Source organism: Eptesicus fuscus, chromosome 4 (assembly GCF_027574615.1).
Source record: "Eptesicus fuscus isolate TK198812 chromosome 4, DD_ASM_mEF_20220401, whole genome shotgun sequence".
In the NCBI taxonomy this organism is placed as follows: Eukaryota; Metazoa; Chordata; class Mammalia; order Chiroptera; family Vespertilionidae; genus Eptesicus; species Eptesicus fuscus.
Genome location: NC_072476.1, coordinates 87074942 through 87088504, shown reverse-complemented (window position 1 = coordinate 87088504; position 13563 = coordinate 87074942).

Below are 13563 nucleotides of genomic sequence, written 5' to 3'. Positions count from 1 at the left end.
AAGGATGGCAATATATTTGTGAGGATGCTATAGACTTGGGAATGGAGGCAAATGCCAAAGCAAAAAATAGACAGTAGAGGACTTACCTAGTATGGCTCTACTTGCATTTTTCTTATCAAAAGAGTTGTATAATTGGTTCACCATTTCTTCCCTTTTTCATGCCATATCATCTCAATTAGCCTTGGAGCTTCTATAGGGCAGCATTGTATCTTTTGCTTTCTTTATCTCCCCATATCTCTGGAAAGCCACAAAAAAGAGAAACTTGATGAATACACATTGGCCAACCAAATGAAAGGCCAATTCTTATTCTATATCTTGCAGCAGAATTTGTTCAGAACTCATATCATAGTGATGTGGGGAAAAACCCCACATACCTTTAAATGGAAAACAAGCTATTTTAATAGGTAAAAAGTGATGCAATGTGTGAAAATACTTCTTAGGAAGAGTTGTTCTCCTAATCCAAATTTTACTATACTAAAGTTAACAACAGGCTATCTTTACCTTTGAAACAGGAGGATGGAATAAAGTGACATTGATATGTAAATTCTGTAGCTTCTCTGATTCCCTGAACTCTCACAGTTTAATTCAATAATCAGCTTGGATCTTAAATACCTAAGAAATTACCTGTATGTAGCATCCTCATGATAGTTCATACAACTATTTAACATGGTTTTTATGGAATTTGTGTGAAGCTGAATGGAGGGAAATAACTGGGGATTTGATTATGAGGAGCACATTATATAATTTAGTATGAAGCTCAGAGACATTTTATTCTTATTTATGATTATAGATGTTTTACTGCATTCATTTATGTTTAGAGTTTTAGGACTGCTCACAGGGCTTATCCTACCATTAGCTCAGCCATGACAAATCCCTGGCTTGTCATTGCTAATTGTGTTCCTGAAGACACATATACAATGGGGAGATGAGGCTGTTTAATCTTACCTATCTATTTGGAGATTGTTCCTATTGGTTGAGTAAAAATTATTTCTGAAACTGTCAGCTTATTGGATAAAACTTATGTGTTTTAATAAGTGTGGTTCAGATTGCTGCCCAGAGTCAGTCTTTTTCATTTTTATGCCCAAAGCTCCCCTGCTAGCAATTATTAACAGAGGAGCTTTTGATATTTGCACTTTGGGGTGAGGCAATCAATGTCTTTAAGAGCTTTCTGTGAGCCTCTCTCCCAACTGAGAAGCCCTGGCTGTTAGGGATGCAGTGGAGCAGTTAAAAGCCTCTGCCTCCTATGTTTTGCTCAATAATGCTCTTCAGAACACTTGAAAAATATTTGGATAGCCATCTGGCCATAACCATTTTAACGTCCTTTGTAATACTACATGTACTGCTTTGGGTAGAACAGTGTTCAACATAATAAAAGCAGTTAGAAGTAATTTGGTGGCTTGGTTTCTGAAGGATTTCCACAGGCACAGATACTTTTGAATTACAGACAAAATCCCCCAGATTCTGCCAAAGATTTGTGCCAAAGTCATCATAATTATACATCTCCAAGTATTTGCTCATGCCAGCAATGAATTAATGAGCTGATATCACGCATAATCTTAAACACTATGAAATAAAAACCGAAACAGGAATGAAATAATGATGAGCAAAGGGTCTCATTATCAAAGTAAACAACTTTTGATTGTTGAAAGACCATTCAAGCTAATGAAACCAGAGGAGAGTAAGCCTCTCATCATCAGGAACAGCGGGTCAGGGATTAAATGGGCAGGGATGAAGTGGACAAGATCAGCCCTCTCTGTCCATTAACACTAACTCTTCCTGCCCTCCCCCTGTGGTCTCAGTTTGGGTCAGATGTTCTTTTATTGATTTTCTGGGCTTCCTCTGGCCATCTTGATTGGGACCGCAATCATGAAGAATAGTTTGAAACCTTCCTCAAAGATCGTGTCACTTCATGCTATGCAAACCATGTTAAAATAGAAAATCTTCCTGTTAGGACAGAAGAGTGATGTTTAACTAACTTTGACTTCCTCTTGTGAGTGATATACCATTGACATAATTATAGGCAAGATGGTCAAGTTAAAATGCTTTCCAGTTCCAGCAAGCCAGTGAGAAGCTATGAATCTGGCAGGTTTTTACATCTCCTGCGTTTCTCTTTCTTCATTTTCAGGGATCATAGAGGGCTTCCAGACTCTATGAATGAATGACTCTCTGAATGTTAGAAAGTAAAAAGAAAATTCCTGAAATAGAAAAACTGTGCAAAATGCCTTTTATTACCTGGCATGGCTCAGTGGTTGAGCATCAACCTATGAACCAGGAGGTCAAGGTTTGATTCCTGGTCAGGGCACATGCCCAGGTTGTGGACTTGGTCCCTAGTAGGAGGCATGCAGGAGGCAGCTGATCCATGATTCTTTCTCATCATTGATGTTTTCATCTTTCTCTTCCTTCCTCTCTGAAATCAATATTTTTTAAAAAATTTCTTTTATTATATTATGGAGACTATGTGTTTTCTATATTTTTATTCTGTATTCATTATTTTAAATTACCTCTAGATGGATATTTAGGTAGATGGATGGATGGATAGATAGATGGATGGATAGATAGATAGATAGATAGATAGATAGATAGATAGATAGATGATAGACAGATAGATAGATGTTGTCATGGGCAATATAAAGTGAACACAGGGCATGTCCCCCATTTTAAGAAGCCCAGAGATGGAAAGATAAACTATCACTACATCTGCCATCTGCTAAAAAATGTTCACTAATAGGAAATCGATATGAAAGTTAATGTACAGTTCAGGCTATACATTTGTATGTTGGGGAATCTGAGATGAGGTAAAAGAATGATGTTTTTATTGAATATATTAGGGTGACATTGGTGAATAAAATTACATAGGTTTCTGGTGTACAATTCTATAATACATCATCTGTATTGTGTGTTCACTACCCCAAGTCAAGTTTCCTTCTATCACCAGTTATCCCACCTTTACCCTCTTCTACCTTCCTTATTCCCCTTACTTCCCTTCTCCTCTGGTAAGTTGTCTGACTATAACGTGTGTGTGTGTGTGTGTGTGTGTGTGTGTGTGTGTGTGTGTGTGTGTTGTGTGTGTGTGTAGTTTTTTTGCTTAATCCCTTCACTTTTTTTCACCCAACCCCATAACCACTTCCCCTCTGATAGCTGTCAGTCTGTTCTCTGTGCCTATGAGACTATTTGTATTTTGTTTGGAGTTTACTTTGCTCATTAGATTTCACATATAAGTGAAATCATATGGTGCTTGTCTTTTGCTGAATGATGTGTTTTTATAGAGAAGCTTTCCACTCTGGTGATTTTCACTGGCAGAGACACTTTTCTTTTGTAAAAAGAGAAAATTGTTTTTACACAGTTTTGAAGCAAATAAATTTTTCCTCAAATTTATCAAACTGTCCAATTGTATATTAGTTATTAAAAATTATAAGAGCTTGAAGAGTTTAAAAAGGCAATTTAGTCTGTTTACCTGCCTCTAGGCGGGACTTACATGAACCAACAGAGATAATTGGTATCCTGCCAAAATGACTATTTTTTGTCCAAGCGATTCATAATTTTAATTAGTGGTGTTAGAATAAAAGTTGTTTCTTATAATTAACGAGGACAGTTGCTATTGAGATCGCTCTAATGCCACATTCAGCACATGGAATCCAGCAGGGCAGTTTAGCATTGTATTTTGGGCTGCACCATCTCCAAGTAGCCACTTACAATATCTCTGAGGCCATTCAGTGTCTGTCACTGTGGGGGAAAAATCACCTTCAATCTGCACAATTCAGCTTCTTTGTTGTTGCTAATTGCTGTCATTTGGAAAGCCTCTCATGATATTATATTGTGAATAGCCCCATCAGTTAGGTCCAGAGAAGCAGACACAGGCACTGTGTTCTGGGAGTTTGATCCAAGGCCAAGAACCAGCTGAGGTACAGAAAACAACAATAATAACACTTCTGCTATAGGATCCATTTAGTGTGTCTTTTATGAAACTATGAGCATAGAATTCTTGTCACCTAAAATCAGCACATGTTTATACATCTGACTCTACTGAGAACCCTTGGTGAACACTAATATATTGTGATGAGATTTAAAACCACCATGTGCTCAATCAGCTGAGCCAAATGCCAGTTGCTTCATTTTCACATAAAGTAGACATGAATAAGTTTTTGCTGTTGGCTAAAGTCATCATTTATCCACAGCAGCCCCTTATACACATCCTTAAGCACCCAGTGCTATCATATATGTGCTAATGCAGCCCATAGACACAGATCAGCTTCTTTCCATGTGTGAGCACTTTATGGAGCTGTTAATTCCAAGACCTGCTTGGACTTACACTCAGACAGTCAATATGGTGAATCTTTCTTTTTTTTTTTTTTTTAAAAAAATATGTTTTTATTGATTTCAGAGAGGAAGGGAGAGGGAGAAAGAGATAGAATCATCAATGAAAAGAGAGAATCATTGATTGGCTGCCTCCTGCATGCCCCTGACTGGGGATGGAGCCCAAAACCCAGGCATGTGACCTGACCAGGAATTGAACCGTGTGACCTCCTGGTTCATAGATTGATGCTCAACCACTGAGCCACGTCGACCAGGCTCATGAAGCTTTCTTTAGGAAGATCTTGCTAAGAGAAACTTAACGTAAGCCAATTTTGCTTGAAAGCTAAGAAGATATTTAAGGTATGTGTTCTCCTCCTCCTCCTATTTCTCTTCCTCCTCCTTCTCTCCCTTCTCCTATTTCTTCTCTAAATATAATGTAACAAGTACTTGATGATTATTTATGAATAAAGTTGAAAATGAAGATCTGGCTAATATGTTCACCAGGAGGTTTCAAAAGAAACAATTTATGGTGGTTAGTAATCTATAACAACTAGGCTTACTTTAGAAAGCAAGCACTGAAATAATAACAGCAAGAAAATAAACATATTTCAAAACCCTTGAGTACAAACAGTAAAGATTCTTGTAAGAATTGCCCCTCTGCAGGGCTGGATCAAATTCTTGTGGAGTGCATTTTCTATGAAAGGAAAATCAGGAAGCTGCTCAGTACCTCTAATAGCAACTTGCAGATACTTAATTATAATGACCAAAAACAAATTGCCTCCAAAAGGGGTTCAAAGATGTAAATTAATTAAGGTGCAGATGCTGGGAATGCAGAACACCAGTCTCTTGAGAAGCAAAACTTAATATAATCAGACATCATAGATGAAGTTGGTATTAACTGGAGAAGGGGTGCGATGGGGGAAGTGCCGCTTCCCCAGTGGGTGAGGACTGGATGTCAACATCCTGCTAGAAAGGAATTTGAGGGCTGACTTCCCTCAAAGATACAGAAAACTGTCTTTCTGAAAATGTTAGTATTTAGTGGTTGTGTTTTTAAGTAAAAGGAGTCCAGATAAAAAAACTTATTTTAAATTGTGTAGAATATATATATATATATATATATATATATATATATATATACACATACACACACATACACACTGAGTGGCCAGATTATTATGATCTCTGAATGCATAATAATCTGGCCACTCAGTGTATATCCTATATAATAAAAGGCTAATATGCAAATTGCCCCTCGATCAGGAGTTCGACCAGCAGGCAGGCCGGCCAACTGCCCATGTCCAATCCCCTTGGCCAGGCTGGCTGGACCCCACCCATGCACAAATTCATGCACTGGGCCTCCTGTATATATATATATATATATATATTAGAGGCCCGGTGCATGAAATTTGTGCACGGGGTGTCCCTCAGCCCAGCCTGCACCCTCTCCAATCTGGGACCCCTCGAGGGATGTCCAACTGCCCGTTTAGGCCCGATCCTATGGGCAGTTGGACATCCCTCTCACAATCCAGGACTGCTGGCTCCCAACCCCTCGCCTGCCTGCCTTCCTGATTGCCCCTAACCACTTCTGCCTGCGAGCCTAATCACCCCCTAACCACTCCCCTCCCAGCCTGATTGATGCCTAACTGCTCCCCTGCCAGCCTGTTTGCCCCTAACTGCCCTCCCCTGCAGGCCTGGTCACCCCTAACTGCCCTCCCCTGCAGGCCTGGTCCTCCACAACTGCTCTCCCCTGCAGACCTGGGTCCCTCCCAACTGCCCTTCCCTGCAGGCCTGGTCGTCCCCAACTTCCCTCTTCTGCCGGCTTGTTCACCCCTAACTGCCCTCCCTGCAGGCCTGATCACCCCCAACTGCCCTCCCCTGTTGGCCATCTTGTGGTGGCCATCTTGTGTCCACATGGGGGCAGGGTCTTTGACCACATGGGGGCAGCCATCTTGTGTGTTGGAGTGATGATCAATCTGAATATTACTCTTTTATTAGATAGGATAGAGGCCTGGTGCACGGGTGGGGACCGGCTGGTTTGCCCTGAAGGGTGTCCCGGATCAGGGTGGGGGTTCCCTTGGGGTGTGGGGCAGCCTGGGTGAGGGGCCTCTGGTGGTTTGCAGGCTGGCCACGCCCCCTGGTGACCCAAGTGGAGGCCCTGGTATCTGGGGTTTATTTATCTTCTACAATTGAAACTTTGTAGCCTGGAGTGGAGGCCTGGGCCGGCCAGGGTATGTGGAAAGCTTGGCTTCCTCCACTGCCAGGGGCAACCCTAGCCTCCTGCTAGAGAGAGAGAGAGAGAGAGAGAGAACAACAAAACAAAGCAAAGGTAGCATAATGAAGTCTAATGCCCAATGTTTACATTCATTGGGAGGGTTCCAAAGGAAAGAAGGGATGAGATAAACACAGGCTCTGCAAGGCTGACAGCTAGTATGGACAGTGTCTCCTAGACCCGTTGCCAAAGTTCTCCCTAAGATTTGGGGTAAGTGGTTCAGCTCTTCTCTCCAGTGTGTCTCTCAGAGAAGCCAGGATGCCTATTAAGATCTGTTAAGACTGGTCCTCAAATGTAGATACTATACTTTTAGACTTTGAACTTTTTGGAGAGCTACAGTTTCCTGACCCAAGTATTTTATATACATTGTCTCCCTCTAATCCTGAAAATAGAATGTTAGTATCTCTAAATGGGGAAAAATACCTGGGGCATGCCCTAGAACAAGGTCACAGAGGTCACTGATGTTCCCACTCCACACATAGACTTCCTTGGGCTTGGGTCCAGCCTTTGGAGTTTTGTACAAACTTGCCTCCAGTTTTTATTTATTTATTTTTACATTTTATTTTTAATTACAGTTGACATATAATATAATATTAATTTCTGATGTACAACCAAATGATTTTGATCTTCAGTTTAAGCCAGAATTTGGAAGTTAGATCCATATATGCTATCAGCACTTTTATGTGGATGTGGTTCAATGGCCTGGTTGATTGTTCATGAGACTTAAAACAGAACAAACATTTAATTGGGAATTAAGATAACAGAGTTCTGTACTTTCTTTCTAACTAATTAGCTTTTGACTCTTCCTTTCCTAATAATTAAAATGAAAATGATGTCTATTCTGGTTATATCAATGATACTGCATAAATTACATGAAACAATGAATGTGGAAGTGCTAAAAAATCATACAGAAGTATACAAGTGGGAAGAATTATTTTCCCTAATATGGCCAGACATAGAGAATCATAGAATCTGAATCTTGATTGGAAACCAAAGCTATCTGGCTGAAAATTCCCCTCACTGCAAAAATTTATTCTATAGAGTCATTGACTCATCCATCTATTCATTCATACATTCATACATCTGTCCACCCACCCAAACATCCATCTATACATCTATTCATTATTTAATTCACTCAATAATTATATACATATTACAAATATTTGTTACGTATTTACTTTTCTCTAGGCACAGTGCACTAAGTTTAGGTGCTCAGTGATAAAACATGCATCATCCTGCCCTCATAATTTTTGATGAGGAACACAGATAATAAATAAATACTTTGAAGAAAAATAAGAGATTGAGAATAATGACAGCACCCATTAATGGAAAGTATTAAGAACCAGAGCTGAACCGAGCCTAAGTACACTGCAGGCTAAGCCCAGTCTTTGGGCATACACTGATACATAGTAGCTTTCAACTCATATCTATTGCCAGTGAATAGTGAGGTCAGTAGAAATTAGAAAAAACGTATTGATTATCTAATATATTTTAAAACAATTTAATTTTAATAATTTAACCAAATCTAATAACCCAACTAGGTAAGGTCTTCAGAAGATACAGTATATGTTAGATAAGTAAATATATTTTCAATTAGCATAAAATTACTTGCTTCTAGCATGCAGTGTAAATATTAGCCTTACAATCTTATTTATGTTATTAAGTTCCTAGCAAAGTAGGGAGAATAATGCCCCCCAAAAGATGTTCACATGCTAATCCCAGGAACCTGTGAATGTGTTACCCTACTTGGCAAAAAGAAACTTTGCAGAGGAGATTAAGGATATGGGTCTTGAGATGGGGATTGTCCTGGATTTGTCCTGGACCAGTTGAGTGGATGTGATCTAATAACACAACCTTCAAACACAGAGAATCAGAGAGATGCATTTTGAGAACGGAGCTGGTGGGCCATAGATCAAGGGATGCAGAGAGCCTTGGGAAGCCAGAAATGGCCCCTCGGCTGTTAGTTGGCAGGAGAAAGGGGACCTCAGCCGCACAACCTGAATTCTGACAATCTGAATTTAGCAAATCCCTAGAAACTGGAAAACACAGGGAAACAGATTCTTTCTTGGAGCCTTCAGCAAGGAAGGCAGCCTGCCAACACCTTGGTTTTAATCCAGTGAGATCCGTTGGCGGACTTCTGATCTTCAGAACTGTAAGGTGACAAATGTGTGTTGTTTTACACTGCTAAACCTGTGGAGATTTAGTATGACAATGACAAAAATCAAAACGGCCTGGAAATGTAATGCGTGATTTTCTGTCCCATATTGTCTCTCCTGCGCACCTCTTGAAATTATTTAGTTAGGAGAAAGAGATAGGCTGACACTGCAGGTCACTGCAGGAAACTAGGTCCTTTGACCTTCTGCCAAGTGTTTCTTTGAGGGCTCAGGAGAAAGAGGCTCTGTGGCTGCAGGCTCCCTCTAAAGGTTCCTCTAATTCAGGTGAGATCTTAGATTCAGTCCTACAATATACATGAATTTTTCTCTGCACAAAATGGCAGAAATTTGCTGTGGGACTCACACAGAATCCAGAACCTTCTGGCTTTGGAACTTATTTGTTATTATTAACTTCCAAAGACTTCCATTTCTCTCAAGTCCCAAAGGTAAATGCTGTGAACATAGATAGCAGAAAGTCAAATTTCAACCTAACCCTCAGAAAGGATCTGAATGACAAATGGCTTGGATGCAAACTGTACATGCTGACATAGATAAGTTCACAGTGCAACAGAAGCAGTGAGATATCCACCGTTGCCTTAGTTTTAGGATCGCATACAAATTGAGAACTGTTGACCATGTTTAGAATTTGGTTGGCATTTCACTGGATGGCTCCGTGAACCTCTCCAAGCCCTCCAATTCCAGTCTCCAACATACCACCCTCACCTACTCCAATCACACCTGACCTGCTCTGGACATGACCAGGTTTCTTTCCCCCAGGTCCTCCTCCTTTGGCACCTTCTGAGAGGCATCTCTTAGCCTTCACTCCATTTTCTGGCCTCTTTGAGTCATTTTTGAGGATATGGTCACATCTGACTTTATGCAAACCCAGCTAAGTTTCGGGCCTACAGACTATAAGATGACAGTGGGTGTTTTTTCAAACTAGATCAGTGGTAACTTATTATGGTGATTTACAGGTGCAGGTTCTAGCCAGTGTTTACATTCTACTAAATCAAAGCATTTCAAACCACCATTCCTTTTATACAGAAACTTTATAGTAGAAAATTTTCACTTATTTTTCTGATTTGGATGTCTTTCTATTGTTCCATAAATGCTAATGGGGATGATAATTAAATACACATTTTCCTAAAAATACACTGGCTGGCAAAATAACCAGGTCATTCTGTCAGCCCTGCATCCTGGCCCTGCTAGTGCTCTTTAGCATCTTCAGAAGTTCTTTCTTTAAGAGCCTGGAAACAACTCTGAATCTTGAGAGCCCACCAGGGCAGGACGGAAGGTATTGGGAGGTGACCTCTGGTGCCAGAAGCAATAGAAACAGAGTAGCCTTGTGTTCTTTGTTCTAAATGCCAGCAAGTGCTTGATAAGTGCCATTGGGGTAAGCTGGGTATCCTCAGGGGAAGTGTGGCCATCAAGGTGACCCTCGATGACCAGCAGAATACAACCTGGTTGAGGTCAGCTATGTGGGGAGGCTGGGCTGTGCTGGCTACATCTACCAGATCAGGGGCAACGTGGTTTGTGAGTCTGATGTAGACTCTGGTCACTAAGAGAAAAGGCCACCCAGGCATCAGCTGCAGAAAGTCTAACTCAATCTACTGTGGACTTGGGGGGAAGGTGTAAAGATTGAAAACATGGCCTGCCTTCCCTCTCAATGGGAAATTCGCAAATTTAAATTTATGATGGGCTGCAGTCCATAGTTAAAATCCAATTTTGTAGACAAAGGCAACTGTCTCTATCCCCTCTTCCCCCCCCCCGCACCCCCACCAAAGAAAATCTTAACCTCAACTTAATAATTGCATAGTTAGTCAGAAAAGAAAGGTAAAAAAAAACTCTCACAGGTTTCTCTAGATTTTTTATGGTTGTCATTTCTGCTTTGTTTTCCTTCACAGAAGGAATAATTTCATTTATCATTACTCTTGTTAGCACAGTATTGTTCTGTTTTGATTAGAAGCTTGGTAACATAGGCATGAAAGAGGGTAATTTTCAATCCAGTTCTGAGTAGAAAACAAAGAAAAAGGCACAACTGTTTTCAGAAATTGCCACTCCCTGCAACTCCCTTGCAGGCCTGGTGAGGACACCAGAGGGTAGGAGGGCCTGGACCCCTTTGCTGCATCAGGGTATGGGGGAGTGTTGTTGAATGAACCCAGAATATAACTAACTTCAGAGAGTAAATTGCTCGTTCACCTCCTTCACCAAACTCTGATAGATACGTTAGTGTGGGTGCAGTCCTGTGCCCCGTCTCCCCAGAACAAGCTGCTGTGGCTTTGCTTTCTGCAGTGATTTGGATGAAGGCAGAGAACGCTTATAACCAAGATGATATAGGTCTGGGAGAGATTCGAATTCAGAGGTAGAACAATGATTTGAAATTTGAGAGTTGTTTCAAAACCAACCAAATCACTTGGGCAGAATCCCACAAAATGAGTTTTGAGGAGAATAAAATAAAAGTCTCATTTTTGAAGCAGGTAGCACACCTTAGAAGAATAGATGTACTGGAATTTAGCTTTTAGTTAAAATGTTTTAATTTATGTCTTTTAGGTCATAGTTCACTGGAGTTTAGTCACATGCAGGGGCTAGGAGGGCTGCCTGAAAGGCAAGTTCCAAGGAAGAATATAAAGGTACACTTTGCTTACGATGTTAGAGGAATGCAGCCTGTTAAGTATGGGATTTATAGCTCTGCTTTTTCTGCTGTTCTTGAGATAATATCACTGACTCACAGTACCAAGATGTATCGCAGAACTCTATAAGCAGGAAAGACCACCTGGCCACAAAGACACCCCCCGCAACAGGATGCCATCAAAAAACAAATAAATCAGATTAAAATGATTGCTGAAGCTTACACAAGAACGGATCAATCAGCACAGCCCATGACCCTAAACCCTTTACTCACAATTACTCATGATTTTTTTCTATAAAACCCTGTGATTGTAAGCTATTAGGGAGTCTGGGTGTGCAGGTGATAGCTCCCTATTCTCCTTGCATGGCACCCTGTAACTCTCCTATATAATAAAGAGGTAATATGCAAATTCACCATTACTCCAACACACAAGATGGCTACCCCCATGTGGTCAAAGATGGCCACCCCCATGAGGACACAAGATGGCCGCCATAAGATGGCAGGCAGGGAAGGGCAGTTGTGGGCGATCAGGCCAGCAGGGGAGGGCAGTTGGGAGGGAACAGGCCTGCAGGGGCAGGCAGTTGGGGGTGACCAGGCCTGCAGTGGAGGGCAGTTAGGGGTGACCGGGCCAGCAGAGGAGGGTAGTTGGGGGGGGGACCCAGGCCTGCAGGGGAGGGCAGTGGGAGAGGACCAGGCCTGCAGGGGCAGGCAGTTGGGGGCAACCAGGCCTGCAGGGGAGGGCAGTTAGGGGTGACCAGGCCAGCAGGGGAGGGAAGTTGGGGCAACCAGGCCTGCAGGGGAGGGAAGTTGGGGGGGGACCAGGCCTGCAGGGGAGGGCAGTTGGGAGTGACCAGGATGGCAGGGGAGGACAGTTAGGGGCAATTGGGCTGGCAGGGGAGCAGTTGGGTGTCAATCAGGCTGGCAGGGGAGTGGTTAGGGGGTGATTAGGCTGGCAGGCAGAAGCAATTAGGGACCATCAGGCAGGCAGGCAGGCGAGCAGTTGGGAGTCAGCAGTCCTGAATTGTGAGAGGGATGTCCCAGATTGGAGAGGGTGCAGGCTAGGCTGAGGGACACCCCTCCCCCCATGCACAAATTTCGTGCACTGGGCCTCTAGTAAAAAATAAAACATAAAGCAACTGATTCCTCCACTGCGGTTCTGGGCATTGTGTCTGGCTCTGGCTCTGCTTTGCACAAGGTGGGGAGCTCTCTTCATGTTCGGTTAGAGTCATTCAGGTTCAAATACCCCATGCTGCAAATGGGTTGAGGAAGAGGAAGTTAAGGTTAAATTGAAAGGCAAAATTTCTTTTGGTCTTACTAATTTTGAGACTCTGAATCTAGTACACCTTGAATACTTTCTGATTTATGCAAATGCAGTAAAGAAAAATCAAACATTGAAAACAGGCAAATCAGGGATTTCTCACTTTGCAAGACTACCTTTTATTAGTTGCTTTAAGTAGTGAGTTCATCTGGTGCATGCAGAATATGATTCAACTGTGGTGACATGGAGTTTTTCTGACATGCAACTGCTATACATGTTAAGTGAGGGACCACAGGTTAGTGCTCTCTGGTCTGCAAAAAGGGGACTCTCAAAGCTCATATAAGTAAAAGGATACCACCTCCATGTTGCTCTGTAGCCAACAATGAGGGGAGTATTTTTTTTTTTAATTCTGGAAAAGGCAACAAGGCCTGGATCAGAGACATATGAGCTGAGGGAAGTGAATGGTGCAGATCTCTTCCTTGTTGATCATCTCCAAGCCCTGCCTCTAGTATGAAAAGCTATGGGCCTGGTCTCCTCTGCCCAAGCAGCAAGAAAGCACCAAGCCTGCAAATGCATTACCAACTGAGAAGGCAGGGGTGGTTATGGGACTTGTATACTCTGAGATGCTATTGACAGGCTACTGATATTGAAACCACCTTTTTATTTCTAATCACTATGCTCCTATCCTGCCCTCTAACTGTATGTTTATAAACCCACTGCATTTCCTTTGGAAAAGGGGTGGAATGTAAACACTTCAGTTTTTTAAATCCAGTTATTTGCTGTTTTTAGTAATTGAGTTTGTAAAACATCACTTTTGCACTTTTTCTAAATTTGGGAGAGGGTGGATCTATATGTTCATCTCTTAGAAGCCACCCCAGCATGAAGCAAGTAGCTGTCATTTTTAAAATTCTATTACAGTTAATTATGTAAGTCATCAAACCTCATTAGCAGGTTTGGTAAT